This window comes from Taudactylus pleione, unplaced genomic scaffold (genome assembly GCF_031769625.1).
Source record: "Taudactylus pleione unplaced genomic scaffold, aTauple2 ptg000041l, whole genome shotgun sequence".
Classification (NCBI taxonomy): domain Eukaryota; kingdom Metazoa; phylum Chordata; class Amphibia; order Anura; family Myobatrachidae; genus Taudactylus; species Taudactylus pleione.
In genome coordinates this window covers 21,927,696-21,950,891 of record NW_028284443.1, presented here as the reverse complement: position 1 = coordinate 21,950,891, position 23,196 = coordinate 21,927,696, and the positions used below count along the sequence as shown (strand labels likewise).

At 43.9% G+C, this 23,196-nt stretch overlaps 1 protein-coding gene across 7 annotated transcripts in view; it reads left to right on the top strand.

Moving 5' to 3' along the window:
* MDFIC (MyoD family inhibitor domain containing) overlaps nt 1-23,196 on the top strand; it is a 176,674-nt gene that overhangs the window by 6,821 nt on the left and 146,657 nt on the right. The window lies entirely within an intron of this gene.

The window sequence follows — 23,196 nt, the reverse complement described above, 5'->3', positions numbered from 1 at the left end:
ACAATTAGTGGAGGGAGAGGTCAGTAAATATACAAAGAATATTGGTATATACAGTACTATGAAAGGTGAACATAAGCTGGAAAACATTGATTTGCAGATCCTCTTCTTAATGGAATATTTATTTGTATAAGAATTGTTGAAGATTCTCTTTCCATTGTCCAATTCCTTCGCTAAGAATTGCTTTGTTTAAAAGGTTGCATAGTTGAGTGGAGCTTCACTCACTGGAATGTCTCTGGGGCTGGGGGGTATTATAGAACTGTGCTATTTAAGGTTTTTTTCTTTTATCATAATTTGTCCATTGTCTGTATGATATGGTAGCGATCTTTTATTGTTTGTAATGCAGAGGGTGACTTCAACATTGCATTTTACTGTTTGACAAAGTTTTAGTGGTGAATCAGATGAATACTAGACAGTGGATTTTATTGTTTGGTATTCTAAGCTGGCCATCCACTATACAATTTTCTGTCAGATATCTGTCCAATCTGGCTGGTTGGAATGAAAACCTGGTAATGTATGGGAGCAAATGAGTCAATTATATGGTATTAAACACTGAAAAAAGGACAAAAAAATTGTTCAAATTGGTTAAATTTGTGTTTTAACCAATTTGTCTGAACAACCATTTTTGCCTATTTTCCAGTGTATGTGAGCAAATGGATGTTTGTCATTTGCTCCCATACATTACCAGGTTTTCATTCCAACCAGCCAGATTGGACAAATATTTGACAGAAAATTGTATAGTGGATGGCCAGCTTCAGTTTTTGATCTGTTTATAACCAGTGCTTTTTTTGTAGGGGTACTCAAAAGGTACGCATTACTGGCCCCTCTTTTTGTGTCATAGTAAGAAATTAGTGACATCAGTTCAGAAATTAGTAAAAATAAGCACACTTCTTCAGAGTGTAGAAGCTACTAAAGATCGTTTATAAATTTGTAACTTCAGATGTGCACTGGGTATAGCACGATTTGAACATCAGTGACTTGCTTGTCTTTGGTTGATTTATATACTGTACACACTTACTAATAATTCATATTAGAGTAATTAGTAATCCTGCTATTTCAAAGCAATTCTATCTTTTAAGATGGCTGCACACTAGGATGACGCATTGGCTACACGGCCGATCTGCCGTCCTATCTGACTATTTGTAAGTGCATACACAATTATGACTCATCTGCTCAGTTCAGCTGTCAATCCCCAGCATCCTCTGCAGCAAGTGTACGGGCGGTCGGCTGACTGCCTGTACACACAGCAGTTATATTGGGCATCGACTGTGCTGCACAGCTGACACAATAGGTCTGTGAACGACATTCTCTATATCTCTATGTTAATTTTGTATAATATCCACCAAGACCAACTCTTGAGATAACTATTGGTCTATCATAACTTAAATCTCTAAACATGTTTGGCTACTATGGACTGATATGTAACTTTTAAAACCACATAGTTCTTCACTAGTTATATGATTTTAGTTTGTTATACTTCTGACTTTATTTCCTTTAGAGAACTTGACCAAGAAGTCACTGATCTCATGATCTTGATACAATGACCTGATGACTTAGTACTTAGGATTGGTACATGGGGCCTGATTCAGAGATGTACGCTAACACGATAGTAGGCATACACCTCTGATGTTTAGGGGTCTGCACAGGCACAGGACCCGTTCTGTGTATGTGCAGAACAGGTCCAGCTTACAGTTCCCCCTAGCCGCAGCATGATTGAGATGCTGCGGCATTTGTGGGGCCGGAGCAGGGTGTTCCCATAAACGAGGGTGCGTCGCCCCTATTTACTGGGAGGGATTAGGCCAGAGTCTGCGTCGGTGGATGCAGATTTTCTGGCCTCGCAAGTGACCAGGCACCAGTAAGCTTCAGTTTACGCAGCCTGGTCAATGGAGCAACCGGTTGTGATGCTGATCCGAGTTAGCTTCGATGGACACCTCAATTTGATTGCAAATGCAGAGAGTAGGTGTCTATTTCATACAGACACCTTCTGCTGCATTTACATTTTGCTGAATGGTATTGCACAGCCACTTCTGTCCAAATGTGCAATAATGTCCATCTCTGAATCAGGCCCAAAGACTTAAGTACCATGGTTCAGCTCTAAATTGAAATTGCAGCTTTGTTCAGTTAATGTAATACTGCCAACACACTTAGTTTAATGAAATACACTATGTAGATAAAAGTGATTGGACACTCCCACACAAGCGAAATGCATACCATTGCACACAAGTTCCAAATGGCCACTAATGTGGTGGTTTAAACAAGAACACTAAGTAGGGAGGTCCATGCACTTGCAGTTCTACCGAAACAACTAATGTTTTTATCAGGACGGCAATGCCACCTGTCATGTTTCCAGGGGGCGACCTCTGGGACGAATTGGAGCGACTGGTGCGTTCTAGGCCAACTCAACCTTCTTCATTGTCAGTTTGTCACTGTATTTAAGGCAGAATGGCAAAACATACCACATGCTGTTGTCCAGGAACTTGAGGACAGTTTATCAAGAAGGGTGTCTGCAGTAATCACTGCACGTGTTGGACTCGGTACAAAATATTGACAGCAACAAAATCTAGTTAATCTATTTTCTGTCAACATCCAATTACTTTTGTATATATAGTGTATAACTAGGTGCTACAACAAAATAATATGAAAAATATCATTAGTAAGTAGTTTATTTGGCACACACAAATATTTAGCAAAACTAAATCGTGAGTTTAGTAATCCCTGATGTAGACCACTCAAAATTCTTCTCTGAAAAATATACTGGTCAGCAGATTCTTAAACACGTGACATGTTCTTTTTATAAATTAGTTTTTTTGTGTTCAGAAACAAATATCTGCAGTTTGAGTTCCATTCCTGGGTGTAATGTATTCTTTGTATATTCCAGTGTTGGCTAACCTTGACACTCCAGCTGTTATGGAACTACATAACCCAGCATGCACTGCTACAGTTTTGCTATTAGGGCATGCTAAAACTGTGGCAGGGTATGCTGGGATATATAGTTCCACAACAGCTGGAGTGTCAAGGTTAGCCAACACTGGTATATTCCCTTCTGAAATAAACAGATACGGAATGATTTTTATAAACTGTTTCACAAGATTATTTTAATTAGTTTTTAACTTTATACGTAAATTAAACAAAACAAACACTTTACCTTTTAATCCTTTGTGTAACATTCCCATTGATCAAGCTTGATTTGTAGCTGGTTACTGCACATGTAACTTTATTTTGTGTATTGTTATTGTGCATGTGAAATGCAGTTTTTCCTGACTTTCATGTTCTGTGTTTTTGATGTAGCGTATTGCTGAGCACTCTCTATGCTGATATTATCTCCACTGAAACTAATGTGTACTGTGGTTCTGTCACTTACATAAAAATACCGTATTCCTCCAAACTTTTATAATTAAAAAAAAAGTTTGATTTTCGAATTTATGTCAATGAAATACTTGATTGATTATTAAAATACTTGCCCTTATTAGCTTCTTCCCTTAGCTAATGGAGATGGTCAGCTTTTTTTTTATGAATATACATATTGCTCTTGCAAGATCACCTTTTTTGAAAATTTAGATCCCATATTCATTTGTTTTAGTGTAACATGTTTGAACTAATACACTGCAGATTTATTTATCAAAAATGTTTTTTAAAAAACATCTTCCTCACTATTCCATCCTCAATGTGGTCGCTGTCCTTCTGGAATAGACATAGATTTTTTTAGAAGGATGTTATAGCTGAAGATATCAAGCACCTACCAGATGGGTAGCCTAAAGTATTCTGCCCATCACCACAAGTACTAGGCAAGGTAGGTCACGGGTGAAGTGGCTAGTGGTAGAACTTTTAATTCCAGACAAAGGAGAATATTTATACAAATGCTGGGGCAGAGCCGGCCCTAGGCATAGGCATGACAGGCAAATGCCTAGGGCATTTGCAATGCCTTAGGGGCATCCCGCCACTCGGCAGCAGGGCCCGCAGCCAGCAGTACTAATAATGAGTCACACTGACTCATTATTACAGTACTCTCTCTCTGCGCTGCCTGCGGCTGGCCGGGGGCCGTACTGAGGAAGGAGGAGGACTGAAGGGTGGTGCCTTCTCACTGTACATGACCAGGCTGTCACACTAGACTGCCTGAGACCCAACCCCTCCCCCTGAGTCCCCGCCCCCTCCTCTCCGTCTACTCTATTCTACCTGCACTCTCCTTTCCCTGCCTGAGACTCCGCCCCCGAACAACGGGTCCCCGCCCCTTTCCAGTCTAGTCCTCTGTGTCACAGCTTCTCCTTTCATCATGTGCCATGGAGAGTGGAGACCAGCCCCAGCAGGGACCACACATCCTCTTCCAAGAGAGGTAATTGCCAGTGTGATATAGGGGTGGTATCTGTATGCAATGGGGAGGGAGTGTATTAATGTAGTGTGTGTGGGGTGGGGTGATGTATTAATGTAGTAGTGTGTGAGTGGGGGGGTGTATTAATGTAGTGTGAGGGGTGTAGTAGTGTGTGAGTGGGGGTGGTGTATTAATGTAGCGTATGTGGGGTGGGTGCTGTATTCTATGTGTGTGTGAGGGGTTTGTTCATATTATCTGTGCTATAAGTTGTATGAGGGTCAGTGATGTTCTCTGTTATATGGTGCTCACTGCAGGTTTCTCTGCATTATATGGCGCTCATTGTGTTATATAGCGCTCACTGCGACGCTCCCTATATTATAGCTGCTCACTGTGACACTCTCTGCATTATATGGCGCTCACTGCAACTCTCTGCGTTATATGGCACTCACTGCGACGCTCTCTATATTATATGCCGCTCACTGTGACACTCTCTGCATTATATGGCGCTCATTGCAGCTCTCTCCGTTATATGGCGCTCACTGCGACGCTCTCTATATTAAATGCCACTCACTGTGACACTCTCTGCACTATATGGCACTCATTGCAGCTCTCTCCATTATATGGCGCTCACTGCGACGCTCTCTATATTAAATGCCACTCACTGTGACACTCTCTGCATTATATGGCGCTCATTGCAGCGATCTGCGTTATATGGTGCTCACTGCAACACACTCTATATTATATGCCGCTCACTGTGACACTCTATGCATTATATGGCAGCTCTGTGTTGCACTCTGCTCATTGCAACTATTTGCTTTAAATGGCGCTCACTGCGACGCTCTATAATATATGCCACTCACTGTGACACTCTATGCATTAAATGGCGCCTTTGGATTATATTGCGCTCACTGTGACACTCTCTGCATTATATGGCGCTCACTGTGACACTCTCTGAATTATATGGCAGCTCTGCATTGCACTCTGCATTATATGGCACTACTGATACCCTATGTGCTGTGAGGCCACCACTCACTAGTTCCACCACTGGGCTGTGGCAAGTAAAATGGACATGGGAGGGCATGCTGCGCATACTCAACCGCAGCCACTCCTCACATCTCACGGCACTGCCTCCATCCATAGCCCAGCACCCACCAAGTCTAGCAGGGAGAGGCCAGCTTGAAAAACAAGCAGGGGTGGGCGCGACTGCCTCCCTGGCCCTAAAGAGTGTGAGTTTAAAGCTGGGTACACACTTAACGATGTGTACCCAGCGCGATATCGCTACCAGTGGGACCCAGCAGGGATCCCAGTATCGGCAAGTGCATACACACTTGCCGGTGCTGGGAGCGACGGCGGGGGCCATGTTGCATTCCGCAGCATAGCCCCCACTGACGATATCACCCTTCGGACCTGCATGCAGGTTCAACGGATGCTGCTGTCGATGTGCTGGTGCGTGCTATATTCAGTGACGTAGCGGGTACACACTGGCCGATGTGGACAATATGTCATCCGATATGCCACATTGGATGACATAACATCTACTGTGTAGCCGGCATAAGGGTCCCATTTATTAACAAAGCTAAACACCATTTTTACATTTAGATTGGCAGTGGCACAAATGAAAATGCCCCTCCTGTGAGTTGCAGGAAAGTCCTCCTTTTCGGCCACGTCCTCCGCTCCGCATTAGACAGCCAGCGATGGGCTTCTGTGTAATGTGCATGCGCGACGGTCCGTCTGCGCATGTGCATGCCACTTACCCAGATGGGACCCGGTAGTGCCTGGAAGGCTTCGCCGAAGCCAGAAAGGCAGCGCTGGATCTCCGTTGCCGGCAATGGAGACCGCATCGCTCTCGCCATCTGGATGACTGAGAGGTGCTGACTTTGCTGGGAAAGGGGTGCATAGAGGCCATCCTGGGATGCTGACTGTGCTGAATGACTGACTGGTGCTGTGCTGGGAAAGGTGTGCATAATTAATGAGCACAGAGGTGCTGTGCTGAATGAGTAGTGTATAGATCCCCTTCAATATTTGTACCTGGAAATGAAATGCAGTGAGGGTGGAAGTTCCATGCCCATATAGTCCACAAAAAGAAGAAATTTGCCCATTGAGGGCTTGTTTTGCTCGCCACACTACGGGCACAGTGGCTCACTTTGCTTGCCACAGGTTTATATTCTGGGGAGTTTCCTGGCCATGGACCCAAAATTTCGATGTTTTGTTCCCCGAGCCACTTAGTTATCACTTTTGCCTTATGGCAAGGTGCTCCATCATGCTGGAAAAGGCATTGTTCATCACCAAACTGTTCTTGGATGGTTGGGAGAAGTTTCTCTTGGAGGATGTTATGGTACCAATCTTTATTCATGGCAGTGTCCTTAGGCATAAATGTGAGTGAGCCTACTCCCTTGGCTGAGAAGCAACCACACACATGAATGGTCTCAGGATGCTTTACTGTTGGCATGACACAGGACTGATGGTAGCGCTCACCTTTCCTTCTCCGGACAAGCATTTTTCGAGATGCCCCAAACAATCTGAAAGGGGATTCATCAGAGAAAATAACTTTACCCCAGTCCTCAGCAGTCCAATCCCTGTACCTTTTGCCAGTCTGTCACTGATGGTTTTTCCTGGAGAGAAGTGGCTTCTTTGCTACCCTTCTTGACACCAGGCCATCCTCCAAAAGTCTTTGCCTCACTGTGCGTGAAGATGCACTCACACCTTCCTGCTGTCATTTCTGAGCAAGCACTGCACTGGTGGTGCCCCAATCCCGCAGCTGAATCAACTTTTGGACACGGTCCTGGTGCTTGCTGGATGTTTTGGGCGGCCTGAAGCCTTCTTCACCACTATTGAACCTGTCTCCTTGAAGTTCTTGGTGATCCGATAACTGGTTGATTTAGGTGCAATCTTACTAGCAGCAATATCCTTGCCTGTGAAGCCCTTTTTGTGCAAAGCAATTATGACTGCACGTGTTTCCTTGCAGGTAACCATGGTTAACAGGGGAAGAACAATGATTTCAAGCTCCACCCTCCTTTTAGTATATGCAAATTGCCATCATAAAAACTACAGTAGCAGACTTTGTAAAAACCAATACTTGTGTCATTCTCAAAACTTTTGGCCATGGAGGTACACACACAAATATTTAGGCATTCAAATGGAGGCCTTTTCTGTAGCTCTTTTTGCTTGTGGGTTTCTGGTTTTCTAAAGTATTTTTAGGTGAAAATAAACTGAAAACTAGAAGTTCTGCAGTTAAATTCACTCTTGTAACTGTGGTATATGCGGGAAGAGGCTGGCAGAAAATTGTAATAGGTCATGAAAGAAGTATAGTCTTCTGAAATGTTTAAAGACTTTATGGGAAAGTAGAAGTGATACTTTAATTTTAGCGTGAAACCTATTTATCTTCAAATTCTGAAGAGAGGGGAGGCTCCTCATTAAAAAACAAAACAAAAACGTTTTTTCATGACCATAAACAAATTAAAACCGTTATGGAGAAAGAATGAAGCAATGGAACCGATCCTTTAAGGTGAATGCACCCTTAGCAAAGGTGTTATACAAATGTGTCCTGCTACATCTTTGCTGATCGCGCTACAGACGTGCGCATGCATCGCGTCATGTGATTATCAGCAGTAGCATACGCTACTCTACCATATGGCACACACTGCGATTGCACTATGTATTCCTATGGCGGCGCGGGTGCGAACACAGTGCACGTATTAGCTCGCGGGCACACGCCTTTTGCCATGCATGGCGCAATAAGCTGCGTACGCAGGAAAGATGTAGCAGGACACATCTGTATAAACCCTGCCTTCCATACAAGGACATGTGGGCCCTAAAATATCCCTTTGATGAAAAGCTACAAGGGGTTATGAAGAAAACTTGGCAATCAGAGTGTAGAGAGTAGAAAATCAATATCAACATAGGTTAAGCCAAACTATGGGACTCCCTATATAAAGGTCATAAATCCAGAATTTTATGAAGTTTGTACTCTGATTTAGCCATGTATTCCACCCACCATTTTCCAGTGTGCGACATTTTGTTCACCCTTAACAGTTTTTGTATGTTTCCCTCCATAGACTTCCCATAGGCTATTGGCACAACATCCACCAAAGAAAACCTTTCTGTGTAACCTTACATGTAATCCCACAAGGGGCATGGTCACTGAAATGGGGGCATGTCAACATGACACACCACCGTTTCTCTTCACTCAGGGAACATTCCTTTCCATTCCCTATGCACCTTATTGCCCCCAGTAGTAGTGGCCCTCTTTCAATGCCCCCAGTAGTAGTGGCCCTTATGCAATGCCCCCCAGTAGTAGTGGCCCTTTTGCAATGTCCCCAGTAGTAGTGCACCCAGTGTTCATGTGTAGAGTGGACCGCACTCACTGTGGTCCGCACTACACTGACTTTAACGGACCTGGACTGTGACTGGCGGAGCCCCCCTGTCGGCGCCCAGGGCATGAACCAAGTAAGACAATTTAGAGCCATCCATGAAACAATCCGTTCATGTTACCCCTGTCCAATCTAATGTATTTCCGAGTGCCTTACTCGCTGGTTAGGCAACACTCATAGGAGGTCATTCAGACCCGGTCGCAAGCGCTGAGCGTTCGAAACCGGGTCGATGTTTCCCCACTAGGCATGCGCACGTCGGAGCCGGCACTGACGTGCGCATGCACGAGACCCACGAGCGACGGGCGCTCCGTCGCTAGGGGTCTCGCACCAAATGGGGCGAGCTGTTGATGGAGAGTGACAGCACGCCCCGTTTGGGAGGTGGGCAGGGGGCGTGGCCGGCCAAACGGAGGCGTTCCCGATGGAACGCTTGCTGTTTGGGGGCAGCCCCACTGATATCAGCAATGATGTCTGTGGGGAACTTCCTGCTCGATCAGAGCTGGAAGCTCCCTGGGGCTTGCGAGTGCCGAGACCCAACCTTAGGATCTCGTCGCAAGCCCCGATGGTCGCGATGGTCTTGACCATCGTGACCATCACCCTGGTCAGTTGCTAGAGCTGTGGGTGGTAACCCACAGCTTAGCGATCGAAAAAGATGCGGCACTACAAGATGCAAGCGGCCGCCCTCATTCAGAGCGACCGCTTGCATCTAACGACCGCCTCTGAATGAGGTCCATAGTCCCCAGCTGAGTTGACTAGCCTCAGGAGTGTGGGAATTGCTGGAGGGAAAAAAAGATTACTTTAGTAAGTGGCGGCTTTAGTAACGGTCCTCTTACTGGCATGTTTAGGCCTGAAATATAAAGGGCAGTACTATTTTCAATATCAAAATATGGAGTGCTATGATTTTAAAAGCATTCCTGTTTTAAATTTCTGGCCAAAACATCAATAAACTGCCGCTTATTAAATAAATGCCACATACTGAGAAACCATTCTTTTGCCTACTTGATGGCATACAAAACCTCTGCAAGATGAACCATATATTGGTTTATAAGACCTTCTTCCAGTCTTCAGTAGTCCATCCATAGTCCTTCATGGTCCCAGCAAGTCTTTTTCATTACTGCAGAACAGCTGTAAATTCTTAACCCAGAGTACCCCAAACTCAGTCCAGGTTTTAAGGATATCGATGATTGAGTCCAAATGGTTAAATCAAATTGACTGAGGTATTAGGTCACCTGTGATCAAGCATGGATATCCTTAAAACCTGGATTTTAATGGAGGAAAACTTTTTTCTTAATCCATTTCTTGTTCCTAGAAAATAGTCCTTTTTTTTTTTTTTTTTTTTTTTTTTTATATAACTCTGAAATTTGAAATGATTTTTCAGTTTTTGCTAACCTATGTTTTTTTTTTTACCTTTATTAGCAGTGGCACTAATCTTTGTACCATTTCACGGTATTCACTAAACTTGAATTGCTTATATTTCAATACAAACTGGAAAAATTAGGGTAAGCTAAAACTTTTGACCTGTAGTGTACATTACTGAGCACTTTTAGTTTTAGTATTTAGTGATATTGTCATTATTTGCAGTAGCCTTACTGAGGTTTGAAATATACATGGTCTATGTCTTATCTGACTTTGTATCATTGTGTAGTAGAAATATTTTCTCTTACACAAAGTCTTGTGTTTATACAGGTAACTATACAGATACCACTGAGTGGAAACAACTGAAATTGGGAGTCTGTTTTCTTTTCCCCTAGGCATCATTACAATCAGCAGCTGCATGTTTAAAACCATTCATTATTATTATGATTTATTGTTAACATTTTTTTAGCACATGCAATCTTCGCAGTGACCTGCTCATTAGTTTACAATATATATGAAAATGGATGTTTAGCATCCTTTAAAGAAGAAAACTAATTAACCCCATCCACACATCATCAAAAGTTGGTAATTAAATTTGTAGTGTGATTTAACAGTCACGGAGCATTTAGGGCAGGTAACGGGGAGCGGCAGTAAATAACACATGACAGTCGTGACCATTTTAAGAGCGTGTCACACCCTGCAACTACGATTCCATATGTAAGGATTATGGCTGCTGCATCTCAATTTCCACAGCTATAGACTCATTCAGGACTGCAATAATTGAGTGATTTGTGAACGTTGCTGCGTGTTTGTATGCAACATTTTACACAGATGCTTGGATTTGCAAAGCTGCAAGTGGGGGTCTCAATGCTTTACTACTGGTGCTGTGACATTTGCATATTTTCACATAGCAGCTACGTACACAATCACTGCTGTTCCAACATTAGTGTACAACTCTGAATCTGGCACTGAGACTTTGTTACAACAGAATTTGGAACCTGTGGATAATATTCTCTGGGAGGCCATAACTTTACTAGGAGTCATTATAGATGTCATACCTTGTGCTCTGTGATCATGTTTTTAGTTGAGACTTCTATGATGTCATTGTTGGAGTCTGGAAATGATGAACTCTGCTTTGTACACTATCCCAAAGGTTTATTTTCAATGGGATTAAAAAAACAACAACTTGGTAACCTGCAGTCGATATGGATGAGCTTTCATCATGTTTACATGAATAACTTTGTTTTTTCCTAACATGATCTATAGTGACTACATAATTCCCATCATTCAGGCATTGGTGAATGACATATGGGCTGTTCCAGTCCGTCTGGAGTTTATTTTGGGTCATAGGAACTAGCACCCAGACTTTCTGACCCATCTCATAAACTCTCTCCCGGGCAGTGAGATCATACCACTGTTTTTGGTCAGCCTGGGCCTGTTCCATATTATCTTGCACCAACCCTGTAAGAGCTTTCATTTTCTCTGAGTTTTAGGACATATTCTACAACTGACTCTTCGGGGGTCTCTAACGCTCCCTCCCCAGGATTCTTTGATCAGATCTAGTGGTCCAAGTACCCTCCTTCCATGTAAGAGCTCAAAGAGCGAGAATCCAGTGGAGGCCTGAGGGACTTCTCTTTAAGCAAACAGCAGGTGGGCGAGGTAACACTCCCAGTCCCATCCCTGGGACTCTATAAACATTTTAAGTATCTTTTTGAGGGTGGAATTAAAGTGCTCACATAGGCCATTGGTTTGCGGATGATATGGCGTCGCGACAATGTGCTGCACCTGCATTTTCTTACAGAGACTTTCCATCAGATCCGACATAAACTGTGTCCCCTGGTTGGTGAGCATTTCCCTGGGAAACCCTACCCGGGAAAAAATTGTTAACAGGGCATCAGCTACTTTATCTGCCCTAGTGGAAGAGAGGGCAATGGCCACAGAGTAACGCGTAGCATAATCTACCACCGTCAAGATGTACTTCTTTCCCGAACTGCTGGATACAGCCAGAGGCCCTATAATATCCACAGCAATTCGCCAAAAGGGTTCCTCAATCATGGGCAAAGGTATCCGTGGGGCCTTCCGGATATGTCCGGCATTCCCCACCCTTTGACACTTAGGACAAGATCGGTAATAGTTAGACACCTCGGACCGCAGGTGAGGCCAGTAAAAGTTTTGGGATAACCTTGCCTGGGTATTATGTACCCCTAAATGCCCAGCAAGGGGTATCTCATGGGCAACCCTCAGCAGCTGTGCATTGAACGGTTGTGGGACGATCAGCTGACGCCCTCCTAGCCACTCCTTTTGTGAGTTTATGGCAACTGTTTCCCTGTACAAGCGTCCCTGATCCCAGTACACCCTTTCCCCCTCAGAGCCATCAGGCAGCTTCTCTGCTTGCTCTCTTAACCGGGCTAAACTGACATCAGTGTGTATGGCCTTCTGGAGCTCCTGGCTGTGTGTGTCTAGGTGTGCATGCAAAGTTACAATACCAGCAATGGGAAGTTTCCATTGGCACCCTCTCTGCATGCTGATAGCTGGGATGGGCCTGGGCTCACAGCTGGCCCCCCCTCTGGTGCATACTTGCCGACAATCAGCTCCAGCCTTCCGGGAGGGAGCTGATTGTCGGCTAACAGCGAGGGGCGGGGGCGGTCATTGGGGGCAGAGCCGCGGGCGGTCCAGCCAGTTGGTGGTACGTTGGGGGTGGAGCCGGGGGCAGAGCCACACTATCGCGTCATCGTGGCTCCGTCCCTCTGCACAATGCCGTTATTTTCGGCAGTGTGAAGCAGGGGGCGGGTCCGCAATGACGCGAATCAGTGTTAATCGCGTCACCGGCTCCCCTGCTGCGTGGGTTTCTAATCTTTTCACGGGGGAGGACGGGAGGGTCGGAGGCTTCCGGGAGGCTTGCCGGCCTTTCCGGGGGGCCGGGAGCGGCACCCGAAAATCAGGAGGCTCCCGGCCAAATCGGCAGGGTAGGCAAGCCTGCTCTGGTGCTATATGGTCCACAGAAAAGTCAGCCTCCAGACTGAGGTTTGCAGTCTGACTTTTCTGACTGCAGGTGACCCCCAGCAATATACGGGCTACTACCATTGTCTACCATATCACAGACATTATTATACCCAGCAGTCCTATCAGCATCAATACACATTTCCCCCTTATTCTCTACCTTAGTCTCCAAGCATAAAGCATCAGTAGTAAATTTTAACACAAGATCTGTACATAAATTAATTTCATTGCACAAGTTATCATCAACACATACTCTCACCTCCCGCATTCCGCTCCCAGCTTCCCAATCCAAGAAAATTCAAGCCATATGGGATAGCAGTACTCACTCCTCCTATTCCTTTTGTCACAGAGGGCCTTTCCGGGGAGTAAGTTCTGGTCGCACCAAGGTCAATTCAGCGCCAGTGTCTCTCATCCCTATGGAGACTTTGTTGCCTACGGTAACAGACTGTAGGTTGTTGGAAGGAAGTTGGTGGGTCCCTGCCGCACATACAACATTCACAGAGGGGACAGCAGCCTTGGCTGCAGGAGCAGGCTTTTGGTTCTCCAGACAGGTGTAGCTCCTGTGCCCCACCTTGTGGCACACAAAGCATGTTCCAGGTTTCCCAAAGGCATTAGGAGACTGTCCTGCAGGGCGACGGCTGGCAGGGGTGAACGCTTTCCCGGATGGTTTATCTCCTCTCCTACTGGCAGCATTAGGCTTCCTAGCCACAGCTGTGCGGTGGGCAGCATAGGTATCTGCAATCTCTGCGGTCTTGGCGGCAGTCACCGGTTCTCAATCCAGGACAAACTCTCTCACTTCCACAGGGCAAACATGTAGAAATTGATCATTAAGTCAGTTACACCATCAAATGTATTGAAAGACAGTCCCTTTAGCCAGAGGTGCGTAGTCTTCCTCAACTTATCCACCACATCAGTATAGCTGTCGTTACCTTCCTGGTGCACAGTCCTGAACCTTTGACGGTAAATCTCAGGGTTTAGGATACATTTTCATATTAAGGCCTGCTTGATGGCCTCATAATTTCCATCATTTGCTGGGGGAAGCGAGGTAAACACTTCCAAAGCCTTGCCTTTTAGACCAGGAGTCGGATACCTGGCCCATTCCGGTGGCGGCAACTGATACTGCCGGCAAGTTTTTTTTCAAACCCCTCAAGAAATATATCCAAGTTTCCATCCTTAGGCATAGTAGAAAAATGCTCTAGGCGAGGTTTAACTGTTACCTCCCTGATCTCAATGGGCTGGGGGGGAATCATTCCTCCTTTGGAGCTGTGCCATATGTAGCTGATATTCTCTCTCAGACCGGCATTCTGCAAACTCCCTTTCTGCCAGGCGCTGAGCATGGGCATCCTCTTGGAATTGGCAGATCAGTCCCAACTTTGTGGCTGCATATATAGGCCCTATATGCTTGGTAACAGAGTCCAGATAAAAATCCAGCTCAGAATCCACATGGGCATTATTATTTTCCGCAGCAAGTAAAGGTCCAGTACGAAGTTTACTTTCCGCTACCGTAGCAGTTCCAGATGAACTCTCCTCACGTACAGGTTCGCCATTATCTTGGTGCTCTGTATCATATTCCTGGTTAGCGTTACTGCCTCACAGCACTGAGGTCGTTGGTTCGAATCCCACCACGGCCTTACCTGTGTGGAGTTTGTATATTCTCCCTGTGCTTGCGTGGGTTTCCTCCGGGTACTCCGGTTTCCTCCCACACTCCAAAAATATACGGGTAGGTTAATTGGCTCCTAGCTAAATTACTCCTAGTGTGTATGTGTGTGTGTGTGATAGGGAATATAGACTGTAAGCTCCACTGGGGCAGGGACTGATGTGAATGGCCAAATATTCTCTGTAAAGCGCTGTGGAAAATGTGTGCGCTATATAAGTAACTGGTAATGAATAATGAATATTCCATTAGCACTCGGATCAATCTATACTTAGGCTCGCTCGCCCAGACGAGACCTCGCTGTTTGCAAAGGTCTATCCGTGCCTCTTTATCTTGTCGCTTGTAAGTAGCTGTCATCTCTCTGTAGTTACTTTGCCAAATAAAAAAGATAGAAAAGAAAAACAAGAGAAGGGAAGGGGTACTGCTTGCATGTATGGCTTAGTAACCACTTAGAATCAGTACCATCTGATTATATGAAAGAGACTCAATGCTTATAAGTGTCAGGTATAATTTCTTATGCCTCACTTGGATGCTCCAGAAAATAAAAATATCTCCTATCCCACAAGCTGCCAACCATTTTTAAAGGACCCGTACCCAGTATCCCTGACGTGGGGGTGACTCTGCTGTAAACAGAGTGCCGTATTACAAATACCTTACTTACCAAACTGCCACCAGCGATAGAAATTATTTAAAGAGGCCACCAGTCCTCTATTACCCCAATAATTGCACAGGCTCGGCAACAAGATTCCCAAGCAGTTAATCTTTTGCTTAACCTCTCCCCAATTGCCAGACTCAGCGTCCCAGACGACCACACAGTTCGCTGAGACCATCCCTCTGCTTCCCGTACTTAACAATAAGTGTAGCATCACCCTAGTGGACTAATAATCTCTTCAAAGACTAGGTTTCAGAGCATATATGAAATAAACTAATAAAGAACACTTTTTGTTTACAGAAAAAGGAGTACAATGCTTAAAAAGAATGTTGCAGAGAAAAGAATGGTTACAAAGTTGCATACATAGCAATAATAGTATAGCAATACTAAATAAAAATGGTAGAGGTAGAAACTTACAGAAAACACGCAGCGTTCTTCCCAGTAGGAATGGTAAGAAATGCAAGGAATGCAGGTTAAACTTCAATGTGGCATTGATCCCCCAGTTTGAGCACAGAACCCAGGACTTCAATCCCTTTTACCAGAAGAGTATCACACCTAGGGTGATGTCATACCCGTCCGCTCTGATTGGTGGATGAGATAATTGAGGACAGGAACCTCCCAGCTAAGTTTCAATCCCTTTAAACTTATAACAGAATATGCCTAATAACTTCCCCTGCGGATGGATTACCTACAATATGGGGTGTTCATCGTACTAGTCCTTATTTTATCTGTTATAAAAGTATAAATAGTTTGTGATGTTGCCTTCTTGAGATCTCATATCTTTAAAACTGTATGTCACAGTGATCTGGGAATCGCACACAACCTTTATATGGAGTCCCGTTACATGTATATAATTTTCCAAGCTTCCAGCTATCACTGATGCATCAATTTTGTCACATAAACCATCCATATCTCATCACACATGAATGTCAGCCTGTTGTACATCCCCTATGGTGCTTGCTTCCTATAGCCACAAATATAAATAGCTGAGCAATCCACATGTCCTGGTGACAACGTTATCATAATTGAATGAACTGGCAGATGGGCTCTAAGCTAGACAAATCTGTTTAGTATTTCCTGACTTCTTTACCTGAGCTATCCTGACTGACGTCAACCAAAGTCTTCCTGCCCTGTACACTTCCAAGCATAATTAGCATGTGAGTCATATGACATTAGCATCTTATTGATGAGTGAGGGGCCAGAGTTCAACAACAAATTATTATGGAACAAACCCAATCATAGAAAATCTATAATTCTTCACACCCAGTCTCAACAAAGTGGAGAGCCACTGGCTGGTCACTTATCACACTGCTAAGATCAGCATGTATAGATGATCTATATGCCCCCATTCTTTAAATTTCCTTGCTGTGTTACCAATATAGCTAAAACCAAAAGGGGAATATTTTACTAGGAATGCACCTGTTGATCAAAAGGTTGCAGTCCAGTACCTAATAAATTAAAAAAAAAAAAAAAACCTTCAAAATAAGTATTCTTTTGACCCCCTTATCCAATAACCCCTCTATCAAGACTTTTATTAGGATTTTGGATCAAGACACAATGGAGACTGTTAAGAATTCAAAACCAGTACATCCTAATCTATCAGTTGATGAGAGGAGGGCTGTTTGTAGTTTAAGACGGATAAAACAAATTATTATTCGTCTAGCAGATAAAGGGGGGGGTGATTGTGCTGCAGGACATCCATGAGTATAAAACTGAGATCATTAGGCAGTTGAGCCTGGCGTATACTGTGAACTTAAGGAGACCCTGCACCCATGTTTACTCGAGAATTAAAAGAAATTCTATGTTTGGCCACAGATGCGCATATTATTAATGAAGAGATTTACCAGATTTTGCTACCTGAGTTTCCAATTACATCAGTATTATATACTCTCCCTAATGGTGCATACACACGGTCAGATTTTGTAGGATGATATTATTGATATCGTCCAACAGTATTTCATTAATATCGTCCATTTTTTTGGTCCCTTCCAATGCCCAAACGATGGACGATGTGCTGGCACAGTTGGTCGATAACTACCATTGCCCGTGCATGCAGTCCAACCTGGTCGACCAGGTTACTATAGGGACCCGTGATTGTTGATCGCGGGTCGTTTAGTAGTTTGGGGGTTGGTAGTGTGCTGGATGATCGATATTGATCATCCAGCACAAGCAGGATGATCAGACAACGATATCATTATCGTTGTCTGATCTGACCGTGGGTATGCACCATAAGGTTCACAAAGGGATTGATTTCCCCCCTCCCTTAGCTATTTTTCTTGATTCAATATTGCAACCTATGATTCATGATCACCCTCATTTCCTCTTGGACACCACAATGTTACTTCATAACTTTAATCAAATGGAAGAGGTTCCAGAGGTAGTATGCCTTGTGACAGCGTATGTCACAAGTCTTGATTCAGTGATTCCTCATTCTGAGGGACTATTGTCGGTTAAGAGCCTTTTGTTGAGGGATGGATCTTTGGATATAGCATATATTGATATTTTGTTAAAATTGTTGGAATTGATTCTCACAAAAAACTTCTTATTTGACAGCGAATATTTTTTTACAAACCAAGGGGTGTGCTATGGGATCATCCTTGGCACCTACCTACGCTAACATTTATATGTTCGATATTGAGAGAGATGTTTTCGAGAATAGTAATATTTAATCTAAGATTCTCTATTACAAGAGATTTATTGACAATCTATTATTGATTGAAAATGGTCCACATGATGAGTTGCAGTCTAATTTTGACAATCATAATCTTACAGGTTGTCCAGATAAATTTACCTATAAAATGCATCAGAAAGAGATTTGAGTTTTTGGATGTCAAAATTGGCTTACAGGTGTATGTAATCAATGCCACAGTCTATCGTAAAGATACAGACCGGAATACTTTTCTTCATGCTAATAGTTGTCATCCTAAGGGCTTGAAGTATGATATTCCTTATTCTAAAATGATATGCATTAGGAGAAATAATATTGTCGTACAGAAGGCTGAGAAACAAATTGATGATCTGATTTGATCGCTTTGTATTGAGAGGATCGGAAACAGTTAATACCTTTTAAAACAGAAGGTTTTGTCATTTGATCAAAAAAAAACTTCTATGTAAAAAACGATGTATTGAAACCACCAAGAAATTTACATGGGTTACGCAGTATAACACTGTATCTCCACAAATTAACAATATTTCAAAGAAATTGTGGAAATTGATAGACATTTACTTACAGTTATCTGATTGTTCACTAAGGGAGTGTTATTCTAGATCTAGTAACTTGAGAGATTTACTGGTAAAAACTATTTTTCAGGTTGTGGCAAGGTCCCTTCAAAACAATTTTTGGTAAAAAACCTGGATGCTTTAAGTGTACCTGTGCAACCTGTAGGCATTTGCTTACAGGTGATACTTTTTTTTTTTCACCCTTTTTTTTTCATTTTGGAAATAAATTACAAATTAGACATCATCATTTGTGATTTATCAGATTATATGCTCCTGTGGTCTTACCTATATTGGAAAGGGAATGGGATTGAATTGCCGGCGGCTGTTTAGCCCAAATCCCAACAGCGGCTGCCTGACAGGATGAAAATTCCGACAGAGGCAGGCAAGTATGCTAACCTCCTCTGCCCCCCCTCCCTCTAACTCTCCCTTAGTGGTGCCTAACCCTCCCTGGGGAGTGCCTAACCATAACCTCTCCCTGGGGATGCCTAGCTCCAACCACCCCCCAAAACATAACACTAACCTCGCTGACTGCCCTAAACCTAACCATCCCCCCCTTCCCCAGATTATGCCACACTGCAGTATCCACATCTTATGCCACCAGTAGTGCCCACACATTTATGCTACACTGTAGTGCCCAATCATTGTGCCAACACATTGTGCTACCTGTAGTGCCCACACAGTGTACTCATCAGCAGCATCCTCAGGCAGCTGGCAGAACAGCAGTCACAGCTTCACAATGAGTCACACCCGTGAGGCTGTGCTGCTGCTAAACTCCAGGTCAGAGGAGCATGTGATGGGCTCCTCCAATCAGAGCTCAGCACATGCTCCTCTGACCCCACTGCTGAGACTACTAGGATTTATTACCCAGTAGTGCACTGTAGTGCTGAGTCTGCTTGCACTCAGTGCACTGTGCCCCTGTACTCTGTGTGTAGCTGCCGGCCGGGTCAGTCACAGCCTTGGTGACTACCCGGCAAGGAGCTACACTGCAGCCTGCCATAGGAACAGCGACGTAGGCCATGCCCTCCCGTGATAGAGGGCATGGCTACAAATCAGTGGGGCCCACCGGGAATTTCACAGAATCCCAGGTGGCCCAGTCCAAGCCTGGTGATCAGCAAGTCCCATCTGACCCAGAGCACATTCCATGTAGCAGCGAAGGCAAATGATGTCACGCCCACCTCCCAATGGTACGTCATTAGGGCGATAGCTGCAAAGCATATTGGCCACTCCAGGGGACATATATATTGGTTGTCAACATACCTGCCACGATGTTTTCTAAATGTAAACAAAAAACATCAATAGTGGCCACTGTAGGCAATGAGTATAATTAGACAGTCGTAAAAGAATAACAGACTAGCAAGTCCCACCCATCTTGTCAATCACTAAAAGCAGCAACATAGGCAGACGCCACTACGCCTACAAGCCCAATTGTATGTCATTAACATGTTTAACAGATACTTTCATTAGCATAAGGTAGTAAATCCTGCTTCCATGGCTGCCCGCAACTACAGCCACTTTTTGTGTGACTCATAAGCAGCCCCATAATGTTACACTTGTAGTCATTTAGATTTACCTGGCTATAACTTTGTTTGTGCACATAGATGGCAGTTTTGGACCTGGGTTTCATTTGTCACTAGAGAATGTTACTGTAATTAGACCACTTGTAACCTTACATTAGCTGTAACTGGTGCTTAATCCAATACATCCACACTCTGAGGTGTCTTTGCAACTAAAGTAGCTGATTAATCATACATTGCTCTGTCTACACTGTTAGGGAGAATCCTCACATACTTACTGCTTGGTTTTGAGAACTGCTCCTACTGACTCTGCTAGGTACACTTATACCGATCACCACTCAACTGTATACAGGAAATCTGGAAACTGAACTTTGGCTGTCACTCTACCCTGAGACTGGCACATAAAGGCATAGGTAACCTCTCCTAGTTATGTCCCAAATAGTTTCAGGTGCTCAGCTTGCCTCACATCACTGACCAGACTCTAACTCAGTGACTGATTTATATATATCTAATCTGGCTGGTGCAGTCTGGCTTTTCGCAAGCAACTTCTAGCATCTCAGTAGCAATGGGCTCTGTATTAACCTAATCACTGTAGAACCCAGTCCACAAAAGTCAGTGGGGGTTACATTTGGTAAATTGTGAGTTACTGTTTGCTGCCCCAGGACCGCTGGTTTCTCAGCTCCATTTCATGTCAGAAGTAGTGACATGGATTCTTTCAGGCATTGAGGACCTTATTGTGTAGGGACCAGTGGTAATTCATACAGCTCTAAATGTATTGAGAGTAGCATAACTTCCTAATGTAAACTTTTCAGACACAAGGGATTATTGGACATCTGCTCTGATACAGATCAGAAAATTGGTGAATAGGAAATCTACCTGAACATTTTGAACAGCAGTTGGATTTAGTTTTTAAAATCAGTGGAATCTTGCTGTTCAAACAGTCCTTATTTACAGTAGGGATGTGCAGGCTCGGATAGGTTCGAGTTTGCACGTGGAGTTCGGATTTTTCCCTCCAAAAAAACGGAACTCAGAACGAGGCAAAACGTCATCTTACATGGACGAACATCATCATTCCTGGTCTTTTGTCCAGGAATGATGATGTTCGTCCATGTAAGATGACGTTTTGCCTCGTTCTGAGTTCCGTTTTTTTGGAGGGAAAAATCCGAACTCCACGTGCAAACTCGAACCTATCCGAGCCTGCACATCCCTAATTTACAGTAAGCAAGCCCAAAGATGCAGATCAAATAAGAATTAAGAAAGATGGAATTGTATAATATTGTTTAGTTAGCTTATTTTATATTTAGGCTTGCCACAATATCCCTTTTAATCAATGACACCTATGATTTACACAGGGTCCATACCTTATTAAAATCAGGTGAAATAATTCATATGTATTCCGGATTAAAGGGATATTATGGAAAGCCTATTTATAGTTCTTTAAATGATGAAGATAAAAGTAAAAAACACTTTCACCTGGAAAGTACATTGTGTATTTTATCTCTATTCACAAATCTTTTTTAACCACTGCAGAGGATATCAGTAAGGTTACTATCACTAAAGATTGCCTTTTACTGGCTATGGAATCATACAGAAACAAGTTTTTTGAACACCTGATTTATTTCTAGAATCAGGGCCGGATTGATGGCCACATGGGCCTGGAGCTGAAAATAATTGAGGGCCTATTTTGAAAAGCAGATGAGGTGTGACCAGAGCTGTGTGGTGTGGCCAGAGCCACATGGGCGTTTACACCCACTATAATCTCAAGACCAATATCTCCGTAAATATGTAAAAGAAAAAAAAAATCTATTTTGTGAGGTGATACAAATTTACTACCGTACTTATGATTTATGGCTGACCATGTGGACAGCATATGGTCAGTCAACATCATGCTGTCATGATGATGGGCCTATTTTTATTTTGAGGCCTGGAGCTGTAGCTCCATCCACCCCATTGTTAATCTGGCCCTGCCTAGAATGCCCTCTTAATTCCATAGAGCTCAATGAGTCATTGGGCAAAATGTACTAAGCGGTGGGTTCTAAACCCTGGCGGTTTTGTTGGCAGTTTTGTATATTTACTAAGGTCAAAACCGCTGCAAAATCGCAGTCAAAACAAATTTTATGATCTAATAAGGCTGTCATTTAGAAACCACTGCCAAACGCCCGAGGTTTTGGCTTAGTAAATTTTGCCCATTGTGTGGTACACATTCATATGAAAGGAAATGATCTTCATTTCTTAGTTCAATACATAGAAATGACAATAGAAAAGAGAGGGATATATTACTTATCTTTAGTGGAAAATCCAAAATAAAGCTTTTATAGTGAGATGAATCAGTCAGGCCATTATGGAGGCTTATGAGGTGAAAAAGAGCACTCCTAACCAAATCTGTATCCTCACTGACGCAGATATGCAAGATAGACAGCCAGTCTAATCAAGAATTAGGACCTCATTCAGACTCGGTCGCAAGCGCTGAGCGCTCTCAACGGGGTCGATGTTTTTGTCCTGCGCACGCACAGCGGCTGCACTTCGCGTACGCAAGCCCTGGAGCGAGAGAGAAACTCTCCGCTCCGGAGCTCGCTACAAAAGGACCGGCTGTCGATGTTGATTGACAGCTCAGCCCGTTTTGTAGGCGGGGCGGGGGGGTGGTTTCACAAATGAAGGCATTTCTTAAGGAACGCCTACCGTTTTGTAGGTGGCCGCACTGACATCAGCAGTGATGTCAGTGGGAAGTTTCCTGCTGGATCAGAGCAGGAAGCTCCCTAGGGCTTGCGGTTGCCGAGACCCAACCTTAGGGTCTCGTCGCAAGCCCCAATGGTCGCGATGGTCTTGACCATCGCGACCATCACCCTGGTCGGTCGCTAAGCTGTGGTTGGCAACCCACAGCTTAGCTAGCAACCAGGAGGCCGCACTAAAAAAAAAGAAGCGGTCGCCCTCATTCAGAGAGAGCGATCGCTTCTTGCGACCACCTCTGAATGAGGGCCTTCGTTTCCAGTTAAAAAGTCTTGTAGGCAGTAGTCCCTCCCTGTAAGTTGATCTTTGTTGTCTTGTTGATACAGAGGGGTATATTTACTAAACTGCGGGTTTGTAGAAATGGAGATGTTGCCCATAGCAACCAATCAGATTCTAGCTATTAT